The 23,963-nt window shown below is 39.3% G+C and overlaps 1 protein-coding gene across 4 annotated transcripts in view; it reads left to right on the top strand.

Moving 5' to 3' along the window:
• Map7d2 (MAP7 domain containing 2) overlaps nt 1-23,963 on the top strand; it is a 115,724-nt gene that overhangs the window by 20,795 nt on the left and 70,966 nt on the right. The window lies entirely within an intron of this gene.

Below are 23,963 nucleotides of genomic sequence, written 5' to 3'. Positions count from 1 at the left end.
CATTTAGCCTTTTCAACCATTATAGTTCTCACACCGCAAGTCAGGGAACCAATGTCAGAATTCTGCCACTTCTAAGTGTATCTATCTCAATTACACATCCTGGGACGGGCAAAATAACCACAGGTTGAGTTCAGGGACCCAATGGACCTACTGTGAGTCGGACTTTAGCCCAAACCCCATTATTCACCTGACCTCCATAAACCCCTACTTTAACTGGAGGGCACCACAATGTTTCATGGGATCTTCCAGAATCAGCATTAATTCAGAACCATTGTCCAATAGACCCCAGAAATTCTGTTAGCTTTCCTCCAGTGTACAGTTACCCTTGTAAAAAGCCAGAGGAAGAACTGGGGAAAGGCTAACAGTAAAACTTTTGATGTTTTATCAAGCTCCTTCTCAGGGGAACCTGACCATCCCTTCAAAACTTCCCCATAAATCACTGATGTAAAAAATGCCCTGCAGTCTGATCTTATGGAGGCATTTCCTCTATTGAGGTTCCCTCCTTTCAGACAACTCTAGCTTGTGTCAAGTTGACATCAAACTAGCCAGCATCGTTTATTATTCATTCCTGTCACTTAGCCTTTCTGCCCTATTTGCACAAACTGCTCACATGTAGCTTTTTACCTTTCTTAGATAAGCATCTATGACTTAATTCCTTAATCCAATCAGGCACAGGTTTGATTAGTGATGTCCGTTTCTTGACCCTTTTTGTTTTGTATTGATTACCACTTACTTTTAATTGATTTTTAAATTTTTATAGATGTGTGTGTTTGCTTTTGTTTTTTGAGACAAGGAATCACTTCGTACACCAAGCTTTTCTCTGAACTAAACTTTCCTTGTACTCATGTTGAGCCTCCTGCCTCAGCCTACTGAATACTGAAATTACATATGTGTTTTGCCATATCTGGCAATCAGCCTCTCCATTTTGGGGCAATACTGGGGATTGAACTTCTGGGGCCTCTCACATGTTAGGTCAGTACTCTACCACTGAGCTACATTCACGACCCTTGGCTTGTGTTTTATTTGGCTTTGCGTTACTTTATTTTGCTTTGGGGAACTGTCATAGACCAGGTTAGCATTGAACTCATTCTGTAATCCAGGCTAGCTTTGAACTTGTGATCTTCCTGCTTTAGCCTCCTGAGTGCTGGGATTACAGATCTGCCTGCCTCTGCCTCCCAAATGCTGGGATTAAAGGCATGCCTGACACAATGAACATTTTTTGAATATTTATTTATTATGTATCATCATACAGCTTTCAAGAGGGCACTAGATCTTGATGGTTGTGAGCCACCATGTGGTTGCTGGGAATTGAACTCAGGACCTCTGGAAGAGCAGTCAGTGCTCTTAACCACTGAGCCATCTCTCCAGCCCCACAATGAACATTTTTAATGGATCATAAAGTCAGAGATAAGCAAACATTTTGTTATGGCTGGAGGAATAGAGTCAAGGTTTTGTTTTTTTCTTTTTTCTTTTTCAGAGCTGGGGACCGAACCCAGGGCCTTGCGCTTGCTAGGCAAGCGCTCTACCACTGAGCTAAATCCCCAACCCCTAGAGTCAAGGTTTTATATATATCTAAATCCCTGAAGTGTGTACAGTTGTACCCTGTTCAGGAAGTTGAATGTCTGGTAGTATACTTCTATATATTGGAGTCTAAGTCCTAGTTCACATTGTTCTAACTAGCTTTCTCTTCTGATTTTGGGCACTATTTTTCAGCAGGTACAGAGGCAGGGAAATAAATTTTTTTTGTTCCCATACCCTGTTTGAAGCTTCACCCCACATAGATTCAGAGCTTAAGAGAAAACATCTGAGTTTCTGAAACTTTAGAAATTGTGTATGATGCTTGGCTTGTAAAGAATGCTATGGCATGCTATAGGTTTTATAAGTTAAGGAATTTAGACTCTGTACTGGCTAGTACTGCAACCAGTTCCACTAAAATTCTGTTTTCTTGGCTGGGGTGTATGTCAGTTTAGTAGAGTTCTTGCCTAGCATATGTGTTCTGAAGTCATTTCTTGGTTGGTTTAGTTGTTTTTCAAGTGCTCAGTAGCCTATGTATCCAGTGTTGTTCTAGGGTGTTGTCGTACAGCTATAGGCTACTTAACAAAGAGGAAAACAGATGTGAATCACACTACAGTGGACTTGGTCTTTCTTCCAAACACTAAGTTGAATGTATAGACAATAAATCATAAAATACTTGGATCTCCTTATATTTATATGACAAGAAGACATCCTTTTCTGCAACCTTTTTTGTGCTGCTATATTAGTCTGAAATAGATATTATTTTCTAGTATAAGGACAGTTTATCTCGCTAAAAGAATGAAAGTTATATTTTCTCTCTGAATTTTGATAAATTTAGCCAATGAACTTACAGTAGATACATAGAAAGCTACCCACAAAATTAGTTTTGTTTATAGATACAAGAGCCACATAAAAAGAAAATATAAGATCTTAATGGTTGAAGCTTATAGGAATAGAAGCTTGGAGTTTCTGGGAAGATGTGGAATTAAGCTATGGGAGGTTGAAAAGAAGATACAAGGTGAACAAAGGTTGTCTTAAGTATATAAAAGTCTCTCTTTAGTAATTGTTCCTAGCTTTTCCCTAGATCGGTCTTAGGCAGTTATTGTCTTTTGCTGTGATAAAACACCATGACCAAGACAGTTTATAGAAGAAAGCCTTCAATTGGACTTACAGTTCCAGGGGGTTAGAGTCTATGATGGTGAAGGGAATGCGTTATAGCAGGAACAGCCAAGAGCTCATATCTCAAACTGAACTGCAAGGAGGAAGTTGAGAGTACAATAGGGATGACATAGGCTTTTGAAAACTTCAAAATTCACCCCAGTGATACACTCCTCCAACAAGACCACCCTGCCCGATCCTTCCCAACCAGTTCCACCCACTGGAAATTAGGTATTCAAACATAAGAGCCTAAAGGGACCATTCTCATTCAAACTACCACAGGCAGATAAGGGAATTTTTAGAAAAGAAAGCCAGTGCATCTGTTCCTTACAATGTAGATAAAAGAACATTTCTTTTATAGAAGGACATATTTTCAGCTATTTCTGTCTGTGGTTCCTATAAGTAATCACTTTAAGCTAAAGACCATGGGCATGTTGGTACATACCTTCAGGAGGTTGGGGCAGGAGTATTGATGATTCCAAGGCCGCCCTAGGATAATTAGTTACTTAGAAGCCAGCCTGGAATATAGAGTGAGAGTTTGCCTAAAAAACAAAAAAGAAAGGCTGGAGAGATAGCACAGAAGTTAAGAACATTCACTTCTTTTTCAGAGAATCCACATTTGCTTAGCATTCACACGGTAGTTTTAAAAGTTTTTTTTTTTTTAAAGATTTATTTATTTATTATATATAAGTACACTGTAGCTGTCTTCAGACACACCAGAAGAGGGCATCGGATTCCATTACAGATGGTTGTGAGCCACCATGTGGTTGCTGGGATTTGAACTCAGGACCTCTGGAAGAGCAGTCAGTGCTCTTAACCGCTGAGCCATCTCTCCAGCCCCCTAAAAGTTTTTTTTTTTAAAGATTTATTTATTCATTTATTATATTTAAGTACACTGTAGCTGTCTTCAGATACACGAGAAGAGGGCATCAGATCTCTTTACAGATGGTTGTGAGCCACCATGTGGTTGCTGGGAATTGAACTCAGGACCTCTGGAAGAGCAGTCGGGTGCTCTTAACCGGTGAGCCATCTCTCCAGCCCCTTAAAAGTTTGTAACTCTAAAATCCAGGGGATCCCATGCTCTCTGCTGACCTGTAGGGCACCATACACTCATACTGTACATACATATATCCAGCAAAATACTCATATAATATATAATTGAATAAATAAATAAATACATACATACATATCAAAGAACTATCTTTTGGGTTAAAATAGACTTGGATCTTATAATATCAAGTATGGGTTCTCATATGTAAGAATTTTAATTTGAAATTCCTCTTTACTGTGATAATATATGTAATACAAACTATCATTTTATCAATCTAAGGGTACAGTTCAGTGGTATTAAGTATATTTACCATGTTGTCTCACCATCAGTACTATTTCCAGAATATTTTTTTTTCTTTTCTTTTTTTCGGAGCTGGGGACCGAACCCAGGACCTTGCGCTTGCTAGGCAAGCGCTCTACCACTGAACTAAATCCCTAACCCCATTTCCAGAATATTTTTAGCACTGTCAATAGAAGCTCCATAATGATTATGTTCAACAGTAACATCCCATTTCTCTTTTCTATCTTCTGTCTCTATGCATTTACCTATTATAGATAACTTTTATCAGTGGAGTTATATAAAATTTACCCTTTGGTGACTGATTTCACTTAGCATAATGTCTTCATCATTCAGTGATGTCATAGCATGTGTTGGACTTTCACTTCTTTTTAAGGCTGAATAATTCATTCTCCGGATAGTATACATTTTGTTTATCTGTTTATCAATGGACTCTTGAGTTGCTTCCCTTTTCTGCTATCATGAATAATGCTGTTATGAACATAAGAATGAAAATATCTATTTGAGTTCCTGCTTTCAGTTCTGGGTAGGTACCAAAAAGTGGAATTCCTGGGTCAAGTGGTAATTTGCTATAATTTGGCACTATATATAGCTGAAAATTATTGTATTCACTTATTTGTAGCATCTTAGGACTTCCAGGAGCTAGAGATAGGGAGAGAGAGGGAGAGGGAGAGGGAGAGGGAGAGGGAGAGGGAGAGGGAGAGGGAGAGGGAGAGAGAGAGAGAGAGAGAGAGAGAGAGAGAGAGAGAGAGAGAAAATGAGAATATGAGAATATGAATGAGAATGAATGAATGAGAGAGAATGAGAATGAGACTCTTGTCTTGATCATGGCCTGGACATCAGGAGGTATTCAGGATTAGTACAAAAAGTTATTTATATCAAAGATTTTGAAATTGTTGTCAAGAATACACTGACCACCATGAGGCTTTTAGACCTGAAGTTTAGAATGGCTCCCTTGCTACCTGACATATTTTCAGCCACTCTTGAGGCTTTCATTTATGGAACAGGAAGTTGCAAGGAACACCACAAATGGGTCAGATTCCCCAGCAGTTCTCTGGATGCTCGTCTCCTAGTGTAGACTCTCCTTCATATGATGTTTGTTTTTCCCTATGACCTTCCTTGCCTCCAGACTACTTCTTTTCCATATCCGTGTGTGTGTGTGTGTGTGTGTGTGTGTGTGTGTGTGTGTGTGTGTGTTTCTTTTCAAAGAATTGAACCAAGAGACTTGTGTTTTCCAGGTTGACCCTCTACCACTAGGCCACATTCCACCCCCATCCCATTCTCTGGTTCAGATCCCAAATTCTGCAGCTAATTGTATTTTTCAACATGAAACAGTTTGTTTAAAATAAATAAATATCTTAAATACTTGATTTTCTGATTTAGTGTTCTGTGTTGGAGCAAAGAAATAAGCCTTAATTTTGCTTGTTAATGTAGCCCATTCATACAGAAAGGGTATTCTGCCTTCCCCATATTCTCACCTTATAGTTGTAGCTTTAATGTTTTCTTTTTCTTTTTTTTTTTTTTTTTTCGGAGCTGGGGACCGAACCTAGGGCCTTGTGCTTGCTAGGCAAGCGCTCTACCACTGAGCTAAATCCCCAACCCCTATTTTTCAAGTATTATTTTATTGTGTTTTTGATAGTTTGTTCTTTTTTATTCCTTTTTGTCTGTGGTGGGATGGTGCAGTTGTGCTATGAAAGGTGGTTGAGAACTCACTGTATAAAGTAGGCCAGCTCCAGGCTTGTAGCAATCTTCCTTTATGCGCCTCCTGAGTACTAGGACTGCATGTATGAGGCCCCATACTTAGATTTTGTCTTTTAGGTTATTTTTTGCTGGAATTATAACCCAAGACCTTGCACAATTTAGGCAAGCATTCTACCATTGAGCTATATAGTATCCAGACTCCTTCCTTCCCTATCTCTCTTTCTTTCTTGACATTGCAAAATCACCCCATTTAAAGTACATAATATTTTATCATATTCAAAGTTATAGAAACACAGCCATAATAAATTCTACAACAGTCCATGATCCCCAAAAGAAACTCTGCACGCATCAACAGTAATTACCTGTTTTCCCTCAATCCTCAACCTTATTCAGCCTACTACTAACTAACCTTCCCTATCTCGATATATTTTTACATGCTCGCCTTCCCCCCATTTCCCTTCTTCCTTAACTCTTCTCACATGACATTAACTGATTAATCCTTGATTAATTCCCAAATTGAATGAATGTGAGAGAAGCAAATTCAAGAATTCAGTACCCCAACCCCAGCATAGGGATATCTTTAATCTCAGCACTAATGAGGCAGACAGAACACTGATTTTGAGATCAGCCTAGTCTACATAGTGAGTTGCAGGTCAACCAGATTTACATGGTAAGACCCTGTCTACACACACACACACACACACACACACACACACACACACACACACAATTCAGTCCCCCAAAGTAATGATGGACACATAGCACAGTTGAACACTGTGCTGCCCTTGTAAGTCACCTGCTTTCATTCTGCCACTGTGAATCTGGCTTTTCACTGGCTGGTCTGTAGGTATTAGAGAGCTAGGTCAGTGAAAGTGGAGCCAAAAGTTGATCTGATAGTGATCTATGCTATGGTCTGGAAGTGATGAACTAAGATTTCAGGGTATGTCTCATGTGAGTGAGTTAGTGAGTGAGTGAGTGAGTGAATAAGAGAGAGAGAGAGAGCGAGAGAGCGCGAGCAAGCGCACTCTGGAACAGAAATTTCCTGCCTTCCAAAAGTACCATCTCCAAATATGTAAAATCTGACACTTTATTCCTATAACAGAACTAATATATAGTAATCAAACTATGGTATCAAAACCTACAAATATTAGTATTTAATAGAGTACTATTACTGACTGATAAAATATTGATTCACTATAGCTTTTTGCTTGCTTTTGTAGTTAATTCTACTTGGTTTAGATCATTAAAAACTATTGAATTACTTTCCCTGAGGAAATGCACAGAAGCAGCTGTTCAACATAGACAGAACAATGACAACAAAGAAATGTTTCCATTTTCATTAATCTTTGTCAACGTGTTTTATTGAGGTTGCTTAAAGAAACATGAGTGACTAGAGGAGCTACATTTTAAAAATCCCCACTCCAGCATGAGTTACTGCTAAAGAAAGTTTTTTGGAGGAATTAGTTATCTGCAAAGTTTACAGGCAGTGCTTGGAAGAGTTTCCTCTGCCTGGCAATTGTTTACTGCTTATGTAATAACCAGGAGGAACTTCCTGAGTTTTGTTTCTTGTGAGTTTCCTGAGCTCCCTGCTCTCTTTGGCGAGGTGCGGGGGGTGGGGGGCAGAGCTTCAATAGAGAATCAAGGAGGGAGAGAGGGAAAGGAGGAGGAAGAGAAGGATGCACTTCTTTCAACAAAGTCACACCTCTTAATCCTTCCCAAACAGTTCTGCCAACTAGGGACCAGGTATTCAAACATGATCCTATGGAGGCCATTCTCATTCAGACCACCACAAGCACTGATATTTTACTTGTCTCTTTCGAACTAAAAATGTTGAGTCAGTTGTGATAGTGCACACCTGTAATCCCAGCACTCTGGCACATTTATAATACCAGCACTTGGGAGATACAAACAGGACGATCAAGGTTAGTCTCAGCTATATAGGGTGTTTGAGGCTACCCTATCTCAGAACACAAAAACAAATTAAAAAATTGAAAAAACTATAAATGCATTAAATACTAATATTAAAACTTTTACAGGGGTTGGGGATTTAGCTCAGCGGTAGAGCGCTTGCCTAGCAAGCGCAAGGCTCTGGGTTCGATCCCCAGCTCCGAAAAAAAGAATAGAAAAAAAAAACTTTTACACAATGCTGTGTTGATTATAAACATCAACATAGGAAAGATTTGGTTATGCTTGGGTACTTGCTGAGAATTTTAGACATGGCAATTTCTTGTGGATAAACCAAAATACTTTGTCATTTCTCATTGATCACTGTTAGCTATTAGTTAAGGCAAATCACTTCGCTCAAAACAAATGATCTTGACAAAAGAGGATTATCAGGGTCTTAGTGATGAGTTCACTAATTGTTTAGTGTTCTTTTTTTAAAAAGAGCAGTGTGTGTTCCTGATCATGATACATACACATTCATGTACACATACATCTTCTATTATATCTCCTTAGTGCTGGCAATACAGCAAGTATGAGCAGGTTTTTGCTGTGGAATTTCCAGAGACACATGATAGAAAAAAACAACAGTGTACTCTTAGAATAAGATCTGTCCTGTCATTTTTGTATTCATGAGTAGGCTTTGCTTGGGGGAAATAAACTAAACTGTTGTTCTGAGAGTAACTTTGAAGTGTGTGTGTGGGTTTGTGTGTGTTTTATGCATGTTTCTATACTTGTTGGGGGAAGGGTGCATAAACTTGTGTATGTTTGGAGGTACGTGGCCAATATTAAAGCTTTTCATTCTCTGCCTTATATTTGAGCCAGGGATCCCCAATGAACTTGGAGTTCACTGATTCTGCTAGACAGACTGGACAGCAAGCCCCAATAATCCTGTCTGCCTCCCTGGTGCTTGGATTACAGACAGCCCCTGGCTTTCTGTTTGGGTGCAAGGGATCAGAACTCAGATCCTCATGCTTCTCAAGGAAGCAGTTTACTAACTGAGCCATCTATACAATAATACCTTGTTTTATTTCTTAAGACAGAAAATTGTCAGACTCATCTGTTTAGCTAGGGAAGCCCTTCAGATTCACACAGCTGGCTACAGTGGGTCACAGAGGGCCTCAAGATGGTTACTTGCACAGTTTTCAGACAGTTGTTGACCAGGAGCAGAAATCAGGTATTAGGTACACCCAAGTCTACAGCTTTTAAATATTTGCTCAGTGTTAATGAATGGTAACAGTAATTTAGGACTTGTTTCCCATATGTTAAATGGAATTAGGAAACTTTTTATCTTGTCTATGATAGAAAATTCTACATTTACTATGTTGTACATGTCCACTCATATAGTATTAGTATCATTTACCTGGTTTTTATATGTGTGATTACTTCCCAGCAGGAATTATGGGTGAATAATAGACATGTAGAAAAAGTATGTGATGATCAGAAGTGTAGAGGGTATGGAAGCACGAGGTCTGCGTGGCTACCATACAATGAAGAAAGCTGGGAGGAAAGTATTCAAAAATCAGTTTACCTTAGGGAGCCCTACTCTAAGCTGTGTAGACTTACTCACACATACTCATATAAGTATCAGATAATACTGTGAATAGAGTGTATGGTTTGTATTGGTTTCCTTTGAAATTGTACATATTAATATTGTATATATTTATAAACATAGGAACTCTACTTCTTTAATGAGGAGCCAGGGTAGGAGTTAAGCTTTTGCATCATGGTGTGCAGTAGATAACCAGTTGAGTTTCATTTTCTTCTATCTGTTTTCATCTTAAAGCTACCTTTGAGTGTGTTAATATTTTTTTCTGAAGTGATCCATTTGATCCGTTTGATTAATTAGAATGGAAAATGTGACCTCTAGGGAATTGTGGTAGTTCCTGGGGGAATAACATGGTGTTCTTAGGAACACTGAAGTGATTCTGTGGTAGAACTGCAGGAATAGTCAGAATCTGCCACAACTTGAGTTGTGTTCTCATATATCATAAAAGAAAAGGATTCAACTATGAATGCTACTGAGTGCCAAGCAGTTTTTTACAACCTACTCCTTCTTTATCCCTGGGAGGTAGACAAAACATTTTGTTTTACAGAGGATGAACTTGAAATGACTGTTAGTGTTAAGTATCTAAGATTCCTTAGTCCTGGGATACAGTTAGGCCACCTAGATGCCAAAAGCAACGCTCAATGCCAAAATGGCTTGATTTTCACATAAATTTGGGTACAACTCAGCGAAGGCATTCTTACTGGCAACTAGAAATAGCAAGACTATTTGAACGTTTGCAACTAAGAATTTGTGCTGGAGGCAGTTAAAGACCAGATTTAACAGTGATCCTGGGGTTGGGGATTTAGCTCAGTGATAAAGCACTGGCGTAGCAAGCGCAAGGCCCTGGGTTCATTCCTCAGTTCTGAACAACAACAACAACAACAAAAAGGACAAAATAACAGTGATCCTGGAGAACAATGATTTTTGTCAAAGAAGGGTTCAGGACCAAGAAATAGCTTCTCACATCTTATTTGCTGAAATCTTCAGTGAAATCAGGTCTTTGGTCCATGATCATTTATCTCTCTGGCTGGAGACAGTGTCAGTTCACATTAGCTTCACATTTGCCCAGCAGGTGAAGATGACTTGGAGCTTCAGATCCTTCTACCTAGACCCCACAAGTGGTGGGGTCACACACATACGCCACCATATTCTGTTCCCTTGATTTTTATGACCCTTGAAATTCCAACTAATCACTGGGCCCTTGCAAAGTGACTTCAGTTCCTATGCTTGTACCTCATGCTTCTCTGAGCCTGTTAGCAATCTCTCTACCCATCTACTTCCCAAGGCAGGTTTCCATGCTAGAAACACACCTCCCAACTCTGTGGCAGCCCAGCCCAGCCGCCGCACACTTTCTTACACTTAAATTGCTACGTGAAAGAACACACAACACAGTAACTTTTGATTCCGTTGATAACATATAATTGCCCACCTAAACATACAAAGCCCTGTACACATCCATCCCTTAAGAACATTTATAACAATCAGTAAAGGCACACCATAGAATCTTTTTCCCCCCTTTTCTCCATCTTTATTAAATTGGTTATTTCTTATTTACATTTCAACTGTTATTACCTTTCCCGGTTTCCAAGCAAACATTCCCCTAACCCCTCCCCCTCCCCTTCTCTATGGGTGTTCCACTCCCCATCCTCCCCTCATTACCGCCCTCCCTTCAACAATCACGTTCACTGGGGGTTCAGTCTTGGCAGGACAAGGGCTTCCCCTTCCACTGGTGCTCTTACTAGGCTATTCATTGCTACCTATGCATTTGGAGCCCAGAGTCAGTCCATGTATAGTCTTTGGGTAGTGGCTTAGTCCCTGGAAGCTCTGGTTGGTTGGCATTGTTGTTCATATGGGGTCTCAAGCCCCTTCAAGCTCTTTCAGTCCTTGATTCCAGTCTCTGATTCCTTCAACGGGTGTCTCAGTTCAGTGGTTTGCTGCTGGCATTGACCTATATATTTGCCATATTCTGGCTGTGTCTCCTAGGAGAGATCTACATCCAGTTCCTGTCAGCCTGCACTTCGTTGCTTCATCCATCTTCTCTAGTTTGGTGACTGTATATGTATGGGCCATATGTGAGGCAGGCTCTGAATGGGCGTTCCTTCTGTGTCTGTTTTAATCTTTGCCTCCCTATCCCCTCCCAAGGGTATTCTTGTTCCCCTTTTAAAGGAGTGAAGCATTTGCATTTTGGTCATTCTTCTTGAGTTTCACGTGTTCTATGTATCTAGGGTAATTCAAGCATTTGGGCTAATATCCACTTATCAATGAGTGCATACCATGCGGGTTTTTCTGTGATTGGGTTACCTCACTTAGGATGATATTTTCCAGTTCCAACCATTTGCCTACAAATTTCATAAAGTCATTGTTTTTGATAGCTGAGTAGTATTCCATTGTATAGATGTACCACATTTTCTGTATCCATTCCTCTGTTGAAGGGCATCTGGGTTCTTTCCAGCTTCTGGCTATTATAAATAAGGCTGATATGAACATAGTGGAACACGTGACTTTTTTATATGTTGGGGCATCTTTTGGGTATATGCCCAAGAGAGGTATAGCTGTGTCCTCAGGTAGTTCAATGTCCAATTTTCTGAGGAACCTCCAGACTGATTTCCAGAATGGTTGTACCAGTCTGCAATCCCACCAAAAACAGTAGTGTTCCTCTTTCTCCACATTCTCACCAGCCTCTGCTGTCGCAGGAGTTTTTTATTTTAGCCATTCTGACTGATTTGAGGTGGAATCTCAGGGTTGTTTTGATTTGCATTTCCCTTATGACTAAAGATGTTGAACATTTCTTTAGGTGTTTCTCAGCCATTCGGCATTCCTCAGCTGTGAATTCTTTGTTTAGCACTGTACCCCATATTTTAATAGGGTTATTTGTCTCCCTGCTGTCTAACTTCGTGAGTTCTTTGTATATTTTGGATATAAGCCCTCTATCAGTTGTAGGATTGGTAAAGATCTTTTCCCAATCTGTTGGTTGCCGTTTTGTCCTAACAACACTGTCCTTTGCCTTACAGAAGCTTTGTAGCTTTATGAGATCCCATTTTTTGATTCTTGATCTTAGAGCATAAGACATTGGTGTTTTGTTCAGGAAATTTTCTCCAGTGCCCATGTGTTCGAGACTCTTCCCCACTTTTTCTTCTATTAGTTTGAGTGTATCTTGTTTGATGTGGAGGTCCTTGATCCACTTGGACTTAAGCTTTGTACAGGGTGATAAGAATGGATCGATCTGCAATCTTCTACATGCAGACCTCCAGTTGAACCAGCACCATTTGCTGAAAATGCTATCTTTTTTCCATTGGATAGTTTTGGCTCCTTTGTCAAAAATCAAGTGCCCATAGGTGTGTGGGTTCATTCCTGGGTCTTCAGTTCTGTTCCATTGGTCTATCTGTCTGTCTCTGTACCAATATCATACACTTTTTATCACTATTGCTCTGTAATACTGCTTGAGTTCAGGGATAGTGATTCTCCCTGAAGTCCTTTTATTGTTGAGGATAGTTTTAGCTATCCTAGGTTTTTTGTTATTCCAGATGAATTTGTAAATTGTTCTGTCTAACTCTCTGAAGAAATGTATTGGTATTTTGATGGGGATTGCATTGAATCTGTAGATCGCTTTTGGTAAAATGGCCATTTTTACTATATTAATCCTGCCAATCCATGAGCATGGGAGATCTTTCCATCTTCTTAGATCTTCTTCAGTTTCTTTCTTCGGAGGCTTGAAGTTCTTATCATACAGATCTTTCACTTGCCACTTGCTTGGTTAAAGTCACACCGAGGTACATTTTATATTATTTGGGTCTATTATGAAGGGTGTTGTTTCCCTAATTTCTTTTTTTTTTTTTTTTGGTTCTTTTTTTCGGAGCTGGGGACCGAACCCAGGGCCTTGCGCTTCCTAGGTAAGCGCTCTACCACTGAGCTAAATCCCCAGCCCCGTTTCCCTAATTTCTTTCTCGGCTTGTTTCTCTTTTGTGTAGAGGAAGGCTACTGATTTATTTGAGTTAATGTTATACCCAGCCACTTTGCTGAAGTTGTTTATCAGCTTTAGTAATTCCCTGGTGGAACTTTTGGGATCACTTAAATATACTATCATATCATCTGCAAATAGTGATATTTTGACTTCTTCTTTTCCGATCTGTATCCCCTTGACCTCCTTTTGTTGTCTGATTGCTCTGGCTAGAACTTCAAGAACTATATTAAATAGGTAGGGAGAGAGTGGTCAGCCTTGTCTAGTCCCTGATTTTAGTGGGATTGCTTCAAGTTTCTCTCCGTTTAGTTTAATATTAGCTACTGGTTTGCTGTATACGGCTCTTACTTTGTTTAGGTATGGGCCTTGAATTCCTGTTCTTTCCAGGACTTTTATCATGAAGGGGTGTTGAACTTTGTCAAATGCTTTCTCAGCGTCTAATGAAATGATCATGTGGTTTTTATCTTTCAGTTTGTTTATATAGTGGATTATGTTGATGGTTTTCCATATATTAAACCATCCCTGCATATCTGGGATAAAGCCTACTTGATCATGATGGATGATTGTTTTGATGTGCTCTTGGATTTGGTTTGCAAGAATTTTATTGAGTATTTTTGCATCAATACTCATAAGGGAAATTGGTCTGAAGTTCTCTTTCTTTGTTCGGTCTTTGTGTGGTTTAGGTATAAGAGTAATTGTGGCTTCGTAGAAGGAATTTGGTAGTGCCTCATCTGTTTCAATTTTGTGGAATAGTTTGGATAGTATTGGTATGAAGTCTTGTATGAAGGTCTGATAGAATTCTGCACTGAACCCATCTGGACCTGGGCTCTTTTTGGTTGGGAAACTTTTAATAACTGCTTCTATTTCTTTAGGAGTTATGGGGTTGTTTGAATGGTTTATCTGTTCCTGATTTAACTTCGGTACCTGGTATTTGTCTAGGAAATTGTCCATTTCCTCCAGATTTTCAAGGTTTGTTGAATATAGCCTTTTATACTAGAATCTGATGATTTTTTGAATTTCCTCTGATTCTGTTGTTATGTCTCCCTTTTCATTTCTGATTTTGTTAATTTGGACACACTCTCTGTGTCCTCTGGTTAGTCTGGCTAAGGGTTTATCTATCTTGTTGATTTTCTCAAGGAACCAGCTTTTGGTTTTGTTGATTCTTGTATAGTCCTTTTTGTTTCTACTTGGTTGATTTCAGCTCTGAGTTTGATTATTTCCTGCCTTCTACTCCTCCTGGGTGTATTTGCTTCTTTTTGTTTTAGAGCTTTTAGGTGTGCTGTCAAGCTGGTGACATATGCTCTTTCCTGTTTCTTTCTACAGGCACTCAGAGCTATTAGTTTTCCTTTTAGCACAGCTTTCATTGTGTCCCATACATTCGGGTATCTTGTACCTTAATTTTCATTAAATTCTAAGAAATCTTTAATTTCTTTCTTTATTTCTTCCTTGACCAGGTTATCATTGAGTAGAGCATTGTTCAACTTCCATGTATATGTGGGCGTTCTTCCCTTATTTTTATTGAAAACCAGCTATGCCCGTGGTGGTCTGATAGGACACATGGGATTATTTCTATCTTTCTGTATCTGTTGAGGCCTGTTTTATGATTGACTATATGGTCAATTTTGGACAAAGTACCATGAGATGGTGAGAAGAAGGTATATCCTTTTGGTTTAGGATAGAATAATCTTTAAATATCTGTTAAGTCCATTTGGTTCATGACTTTTGTTAGTCTGTCTATGTTTAAATTCTGTTTTCATGATCTGTCCATTGATGAAAGTGGGGTGTGGAAATCTCCTACTATTATTGTGTGAGGTGCAATATGTGCTTTGATCTTTGGTAAGGTTTCTGTTATAGATGTAGGTGCCCTTGTATTTGGAGCATAGATATTTAGGATAGAGAGTTCATCTTCGTAGATTTTTCCTTTGATGAATATGAAGTGTCTTTCCTTATCTTTTTTGATGACTTTTGGTTGAAAATCGATTTTATTTGATATTAGAATGGCTACTCCAGATTGCTTCTTCAGACCATTTGCTTGGAAAGTTGTTTTCCAGACTTTCACTCTGAGGTACTGTCTATCTTTGTCTCTGAGGTGTTTCCTATAGGCAGGAAAATGCTGGGTCCTCATTGTGTATCCAGTTTGTTAATCTGTGTCTTTTTATTGGGGAATTGAATCCATTGATATTGAGAGATATTAAGGAATAGTGATTGTTGCTTCCTGTTATCTTCATATTTGGAGGTGAGATTATGTTTGTGTGCTTGTTCTTCTCTTTCTTTTGTTGCAAAATGATTAGTTTCTTGCTTTTTCTAGGGTGTAGCTTGCCTCCTTATGTTGGGCTTTACCATTTATTATCCTTTGTAACACTGGATTTGTAGAAAGATATTGTGTAAATTTGGTTTTGTCATGGAATATCTTGGTTTCTCCATCTATGTTAATTGAGAGTTTTGCAGGATACAGTAACCTGGGCTGGTATTTGTGTTTTCTTAGGGTCTGTATGACATCTGTCCCGGATCTTCTGGCTTTCAGTCTCTGGCGAGAAGTCTGGTGTAATTCTGATAGGTCTGCCTTTATATGTTACTTGACCTTTTTCCCTTACTGCTTTTAATATTCTTTCTTTATTTTGTGCATTTGGTGTTTTGACTATTTGACGGGAGGTGTTTCTTTTCTGGTCCAATCTATTTGGAGTTCTGTAGGCTTCTTGTATGCCTATGGGTATCTCTTTTTTTAGGTTAGGGAAGTTTTCGTCTATGATTTTGTTGAAGATATTTATTGGTCCTTGGAGTTGGGAGTCTTTACTCTCTTCTATACCTATTATCCTTAGGTTTGACCTTCTCATTGTGTCCTGGATTTCCTGTATGTTTTGGGCCAGTAGCTTTTTCCGTTTTACAATATCTTTGACAGTTGTGTCGATGATTTCTATGGAATCTTCTGCTCCTAAGTTTCTGTCTTCTATCTCTTGTATTCTGTTGGTGATGCTTGTATCTAGGGCTCCTTGTCTCTTCCTTTGGTTTTCTATATCCAGCGTTGTCTCCCTTTGTGCTTTCTTTATTGTTTCTATTTCCATTTTCAGTTCCTTCATCTGTTTGATTGTGTTTTCCTGTAATTCTTTCAGGGAATTTTGTGTTTCCTCTCTAAGGACTTCTGCTTGTTTATTTGTGTTTTCCTTCTTTTCTCTAAGGGAGTTCTTTATGTCTTTCTTAAAGTCCTTCATCATGATCAAATGTGATTTTAAGTCTAGATCTTGCTTTTCTGGTGTGTTTGGACATTCAGTTTTTGCTTTGGTGGGAGAATTGGGCTCCGATGATGCCATGTAGTCTTGGTTTCTGTTGCTTGGGTTCCTGCTCTTGCCTCTCGCCATCAGATTATCTCTAGTGTTACTTTGTTCTGCTATTTCTGACAGTGGCTAGACCGTCCTATAGGCCTGTGTGTCATGAGTGCTGTAGACCTGTTTTCCTGTTTTCTTTCAGCCAGTTATGGGAATAGAGTGTTCTGTTTTCAGGTGTGTAGTTGTTCCTCTCTATTGGCCTTCAGCTGTTCCTGTGGGACTGTGTCCTGAGTCCACCAGGCAGGTCACTTGGAGCAGAAAAGTTGGTCTTACCTCTTGTATTGGGCCTGAAGTCGCTCCTTAGGGTTAGGTTTCAGCTCTCCTTGAGGGCAGTAACCAGAAAGGCCTACCCCTCCTCTGGGTTCTCTGTTACATTACATTCTGGTTTTTATATGTTTTTTTTATCATATCTGTAATCCCAGCACTCTAGAGGTAGAGGCACAGTGATCATCAGAAGTTAAGATTATCCTTCGGTACAGAGTCTGAAGCCAGTTTATGCTACACGAGACTTTGTTTCATAAGGAAGAAAGGAAGATAAAGAAACCTGAAACTTCTTAATTGTTCTTCCCAATATTTCCCATCCCCTTCATTCCTTCGTTTATGGCTCTAGCTAGTCCAACTGCCCAACTGCATCCTTTGGAGCCTTAATCTCTTGCTTCATTATACTTATTACTAATATTTTGAGACAGGATCTCACTATCTAGACCAGGCTAGCCTCTAACTAACAGAAATTCACCTGCCTTTGCCTCCCAAGTGCTGGGATTAAAGGTGTATGTCACCATGCTTGGGGTTTTTTATTAATATTATTATTATTAATTATTATTAGTTATTATTATTTTACATTTTTGCCAGTATAATGAAACACCAGGTACAGGCTACTTTCTTTTTTTTTTTTTTTGGTTCTTTTTTTCGGAGCTGGGGACCGAACCCAGGGCCTTGCGCTTCCTAGGTAAGCGCTCTACCACTGAGCTAAATCCCCAACCCCTGAAAAAATTTTAAGACCCAAGAACATATTAAATTGACTTCTTAGCATTTTATTTTTTGTGTGAATTATACATGTATCTGATTAAGCTCTGATTTTAATAAGGAAGGAACTTTGATGGACTTAGATTTCTTTTTTTAAAAAAACATGTTGTGATTGCTGGGGGACAAAGGCTGTTTTCTTTCTTACTGATGATTTGTGTCCCAATACATTGCACTGAAGCAGGTATCCCAAAGTACAGAGGGAATTTAGCTTTAGCTCTGTGCTCAAATTGTAATGAAAAGTTTAATGACCTTATAGAATGGCTTTTGCTTTGAAGCCTTTAAATTAAAACTGTGAGCTAGGAGTATGTGGTATTTTCTGAATGCAAGCAGTATGTCTGGGTTAGGAATATAGCTTACTGGTGCATAGCTAGCACATGTGAGATCTTAGATTCAATTCCCAGCACCACACCCTCACCCAAGTCAGTATTTTAAAAAAAATGTCTAGGTTCTGTCATAGTATTTTCAGTTCACTAAATATTGAAGTTCAGTGAGATTTCAGGATTTTTTTGAAGCACATTTCACATATGCCATTACCCAGACTGAACTGTCCACCTTCTGCTCTTCACTAATACATCTCATCTCCCTTCCCTGCTCCCAGGAGAACATCAGAGCTTAGAAGAAATCATACTGGAGTAAGTGTTAGAAGGTAACAATTAGATTCCTCCCACTTCATATATGACACTGGCTGGCTTCCATTTTGGGGGTCTCCATTTCTTTTTTTCTGGAACTATAACTCCCTTTAAAATAATAAGCACTAGTTAGAAAGTCATTCATATGTATCATTTCATGTAATCATCACGACAAATTTATTATTGCTGGCAATCTCTTAATCCCTCTTGATATAAGATTCAGGCAGGACTTGAACTCATAATCCTCCTGCTTTGGTTTCCTATGTGCTGGGATTATAGGCATGTACCACCACACTGACAAACAGAAACTGAACTAATTGTTTTCAATATGTATTTCATGTGTATGTGTGTGTGCATACAATTGCTCATACACATTGCACAGTAAATGTGTAAACGTTAAGAGGACAACTTTGAGATGTTAGTTTCTTGTCTCCCATCTTGTTGATGGAGTTTCTGTCTTGTTTTTGTTTGTGGCCTGCGTACTCCAGGTTAGTTGGCCCCATGAACTTCTGGGCAACTCTCCTTTCTCTGCCTCCCATTTGGCATTTAGCATGCCCATAGGAATGCTAGGCCTAGAGATGCAAACCATTACATTCTGGTTTTTATATGTTTTTTTATCATATCTGTAATCCCAGCACTCTAGAGGTAGAGGCACAGTGATCATCAGAAGTTAAGATTATCCTTCGGTACAGAGTCTGAAGCCAGTTTATGCTACACGAGACTTTGTTTCATAAGGAAGAAAGGAAGATAAAGAAACCTGAAACTTCTTAGTTGTTCTTCCCAATATTTCCCATCCCCTTCATTCCTTCGTTTATGGCTCTAGCTAGTCCAACTGCCCAACTGCATCCTTTGGAGCCTTAATCTCTTGCTTCATTGTACTTATTACTAATATTTTGAGACAGGATCTCACTATCTAGACCAGGCTAGCCTCTAACTAACAGAAATTCACCTGCCTTTGCCTCCCAAGTGCTGGGATTAAAGGTGTATGTCACCATGCTTGGGGTTTTTTATTAATATTATTGTTATTAATTATTATTAGTTATTATTATTTTACATTTTTTGCCAGTATAATGAAACACCAGGTACAGGCTACTTTCTTTTTTTTTTTTTTTTTTTTGGTTCTTTTTTTCGGAGCTGGGGACCGAACCCAGGGCCTTGCGCTTCCTAGGTAAGCGCTCTACCACTGAGCTAAATACCCAGCCCCTACAGGCTACTTTCTAAATAAAATAACGTCTGGCTCATGTTTATGGAGGCAAATAATCAAGAAGCCTCACATAGTAATAATCTTGCTTGTTGGATCCCAAGATGGCATGGAACTTGACAGAGCACCATCCACAATGGGCTGGGTCTTCCTCCATCACTACCAATTAAGAAAATGCCCTATAGGCTTACCTACAGCTCGATCTGGAGGCATTTTCTTATCTAGCTTGTATCAAGTTGACATAAAACTATTCAGCAGTTCCTTAGGTGATTCTACTGTGTGGCTAAAGCTGGGAAGTAGTGATCTGTTTTCAGTGTGTCTAAAGAGAATCATAGTACAAACTAGAACCACTGATAAGTCAGTGCCCATGTAGCTACTGAGCCAGAGTTTATTGAGTATTCATGAAGGGATATGGGAGACCCCCCACAGGAAGTGGGGGCTTTCATTGAACTTCTTATATAAGCTCTTCATTCCTGTCCTCCAGGCATTGAAGTTTCATCACATTTACACTTAGAGTAATTGAGGTTGTTTTAAAATACACTTGTTCAGAGCCAGATGTGGTAATATACATGCCTGTAATCCCTGTAACCTAGGAGGCTGAAGTAGGAGGAATGCTGTGATTTTGGCTGAGGCCAGTCTGGGCTACATTGTAGAATGATCCTTTCCCAAAAAGCCAAAATAAATAATAAAATAAAATTCACTCATTCAATTAAGTTTTAAAACATATGGCTTCCCTTAGAAAATTTAAATTTCAATAGTAGTATTCATGAATAATTGACTAATATTAACTCATTAATATTCTAGTAGAGTGCTTCAGGCTAATAAAATTCAATTCAAAATGAGGTTTTAAGAATGCATTGCTGAAGTTCCAGGATAACGGGAAGCTATTTATGCCACTAACAGTAAATCCGTGAAGTATGGGATTATGCTGTCTCTTGCTTGCTCGGTATCACTATTATTTTTTTAATTTTTGTATTGATAAATTGTATTTCAAGGGCATACATCTATCTGAATGTAGTTGTCTTGGCAAGTGCTGTTACATCTAGAATGGGAACAGGGATATTTCTAGAACACCCTTTTCTATTTGGGTCTATCCCAGGGCTTCATACTTGAGCCAGATTTGTTTTCTTCATAGTTAAAGATCTCTGTTTTGAGGTTGTTGTTGATTTACATGAAGTTATGGGAAATGGTACAGAGAGATCTCAAAATTTTAAGGCAATGCCACAACAAATGTATTTATACCAATGTAGTCAAAATGGAGACTCTATCACCACAAGGATCCCTTTCCTGATTCCCATTATACCTTTCTACTTCCTATTAACCCTTCCCCCACAATCACTGATAAGCACAGTTCCATCAGCCAACCATTCTTATTGGGGCTTACATGATAAGATTATGTGTCTGGTTTTTGAAAAAGAAAAAATAAATGTCCTCATGTAAAGTACGATAGATTAAAGTATGGTTATATAGGAAAACAACTTTAGAATTTTAGGTGACACAGAAAGACTTTATTTTGGAGTTAAATCCTTGAGTATATTATTCCCTTAGAAAACATTTCCTGCATTGGTGGTCATGATAATCTCACATGATTCCTGTATTACATGTAGCTGTTTTGTTGTGAGTAGTATCTTACCAAGTCCATGGACGTTTCATTGATTTTCTAACTATTTTTACATTGAGATGAGCCCAGAGGTCTCTTGTCAGAGGGTAGAAGCTGGAGTCAGAGGGTAGAACTGGAGTCAGAGGGTAGAAGCTGGAGTCAGAGGGTAGAAGCTGGAGATGTGTTGCTTGGTTTTTCTTTCAATGAGAAGTTCTCGAAACATATAGACCATTAAATAGGAGAGACATATATGCTGTTAAGGAGGAGGAAGAGGGAGAGGTTGGGACCTTAGGTTTCTTATCCAGTGTTATAGTTAATGTTCTATTAATGTGAAGAGGTATCATGACCAAGGCAACTCTTACAAAACAAACCATTTAGTTGGAAAACTTGGTTACAGTTTCAGAGGGTTAATGCATGATCATCATGGTGGCAAGCAGTCAGTCATGGTACTGGAGCAGTAGCAGAGAGCTTTACATCCTGTCTTCACAGGTGGCAAGGGGTGGAAAGGAAGGGGGGCACTTTTGAAACATCAAAGCCCACCTCCAGTTGCAAACCACCTCCAACAAGGCCACATCTTCTAATTATTCCCAAACAGTTCCACTAACCTGAACCAAACATTCAAATATATGAGCCTATTGGGGCCCCTCACTTGTCACTCAAACCACCATACTGAGTAAAACTTCAATCCTGATTGAACTCACATAGTGCTTATCTTCATCTGACCAAGAGGAATTAAACTTGAGGGGAAAGAGTCCCAGGAATGAGCTTTCAGGCTTCTCCACTATTGCTATGCAGTAGGATAGCAACCCAGTGTGCCTGTGGAGTGCCTAATGTGTGCTATGTGGCTTAGGAACTGAACTCATACTTGTTTGTTTTGCTGTACATGGCTGCCAAATGGATAGCACAGAGATTCCAGGTTACCCGTGTTAGGCTGTTTTGTTTTGTTTGTTTGTTTGTTTTGGTTGGTTTTGCTTTGTTTTGTTTTTTCTCAGTGCAGCAAAGCTGAATTGCTTGCTTAAGCCAGGAGGAACCTAAGTTGTTCCCAGAATCTTAGAGCTTCTCCCCCATTCTCCACTCAGCATCAGTCTCTAAGATAGCACTGAGTAAATATTTCCAAAACCACCAGTCTGAGAGACAAACAGTGAGCTGAAGGGGTTGCTACATCTGTGCACAGCTGCGCCCATACTTGGCTCTCAATACTGCCTATTTCATACTTCTCTATCAGACGTGCACTTCTTTTCCAGATTTTCAGGCTCATGGGATCACGATATGATTTGTCTCTTTGCTGAACCGAAGCACCAAAGAAGGTGCGATATCTCCTTTGAAAAACTGGTGACTGAAAGTCTAAGTGTTAGAGTCAAGTTTCCAGGTTAAATAGAATCCAGTTTGTCTACTTTTAACAATGTGGAACAAATTAATTAACCATTTTGAACTCCTGTTTCTATACTTGTAAGATGTCATCATAGGGTGGTTGCACCAATAAATTCATGTAGTGTACTTTGTCCATAGTGGTATGCATGCGTGCATGGGCGCGCAAGAGTGTGTGTGTGTGTGTGTGTGTGTGTGTGTGTGTGTGTGTGTGTGTGTAAAAGGTAGCATGGATCTCAGGCTTGCCTATAGTTGAAAATGATCTTCTTGCCTCCACTTCTCAAGGACTGAGGCTAAAGGCATGTGCTACCACCCTGCGTGGCTGCAGTTGGTCCATAGTAACTGCTTGTTTGTCACCTCTATTATGATGAAGCTGCTGCTGCTGACCATGATCCTGATCATAAAGATTTTTCTGGAAGGGAAACTTGTGTCTTACATGTGCCCACAAGAGGGCAGCCTGAGACCTTGCATATCCATGGAACAGTCTCCTCTGGGGCAGCTTTTTGACCACTTTTTTCTTCTAGTTTTTCTTTCTCTAATTAAAGAGCATTTTGATCATCCTCCAGACTTGCCTCATATGTAAAGCAGACTTCTTATCATCAAGATTGTCAAGATTGTGGTGTACTAATGGAGGCTTGGGTGGAGAGTAGGCACATTGGTGTGGGCTGCATTTGACTAGGCCTCCTAGGCTTTTTCTTTTTAAGCTTTCCAGACAGAATAAATTCATCTAAGTGGAGCTTAAGATAGAGACTAAAATCTAAATTAAGAAAAGATCTGATGTTTTCTTCTTATTTCTCTTATCATTAATTTCAGCGCAATGTATGTGTTTTGTAAACCCTGGGTAAGGGGTAGTAGTTGGAACTAGGCAAACCTAGGGCAGTCCCAGTTATATATCACTTTAGAGATTGTCAGGGAGGGGAAGTTAGTTTGCTGTACAGGAAAGAAGGATGAAGTAAGGGCTTCACAATTTGTATGGGAACATGGGGCATCATGGATCTTGGAGTCTTGAAGGACGTGAGGTTAAACAGATGGCAGTGTTGGTGGTGGAAGAACAAGTGGCAGGCAATGTAAAATAGAAAATAGGAGAGGAGGGGAGAATTGGTGAGGTCAAATTAGATAAGGAGTTGAAGTCATATGGTTTAGGCCTTGGAATGAGGTGGAGTTGGGTCTTTAAAACCATGATGACATTTATTTTGTTGGCAGTATCATAATTAAGAACTGACTAAAACTAAACATGAATTATGTCAATTTGTATGTAGTCAAGGACTGGATTATTCTTGTAATTGTCTCTTGAGCTTTAGTATTCCTGATACATAGTTTACAGTGTAGAACCAAACATATGTTGGGAATCATGACAATGTGTCATGTCATTCATCTCTATCCTCAGTGCCTACACTGCAGGCCTTGCTTCTCTGACCCTTTCCTGGGCAGCAAGTGGAATAGTCCCTGGAAGAAGTGTAGATTTCTACGGCAGCAAAACACACTATGAAGTTGGTGTGAGAGGAAGGGCCCAGGCACAGGGAATGTGGTTGCATTAGTACTAAAGCAGTAAAGCTTGTTTCTCCAGAATGGTGTGCATAAGCCATATAGATGAATTTTCATGAACAACTGATAATAACAATTCAATAGATTATTCTAAACTTAAA

The sequence above is a fragment of the Rattus norvegicus genome, chromosome X, assembly GCF_036323735.1.
Source record: "Rattus norvegicus strain BN/NHsdMcwi chromosome X, GRCr8, whole genome shotgun sequence".
NCBI classification, from domain to species: Eukaryota; Metazoa; Chordata; class Mammalia; order Rodentia; family Muridae; genus Rattus; species Rattus norvegicus.
Note: the sequence above shows the minus strand (reverse complement) of the source record. Positions and strands in the feature narration are given on the sequence as shown.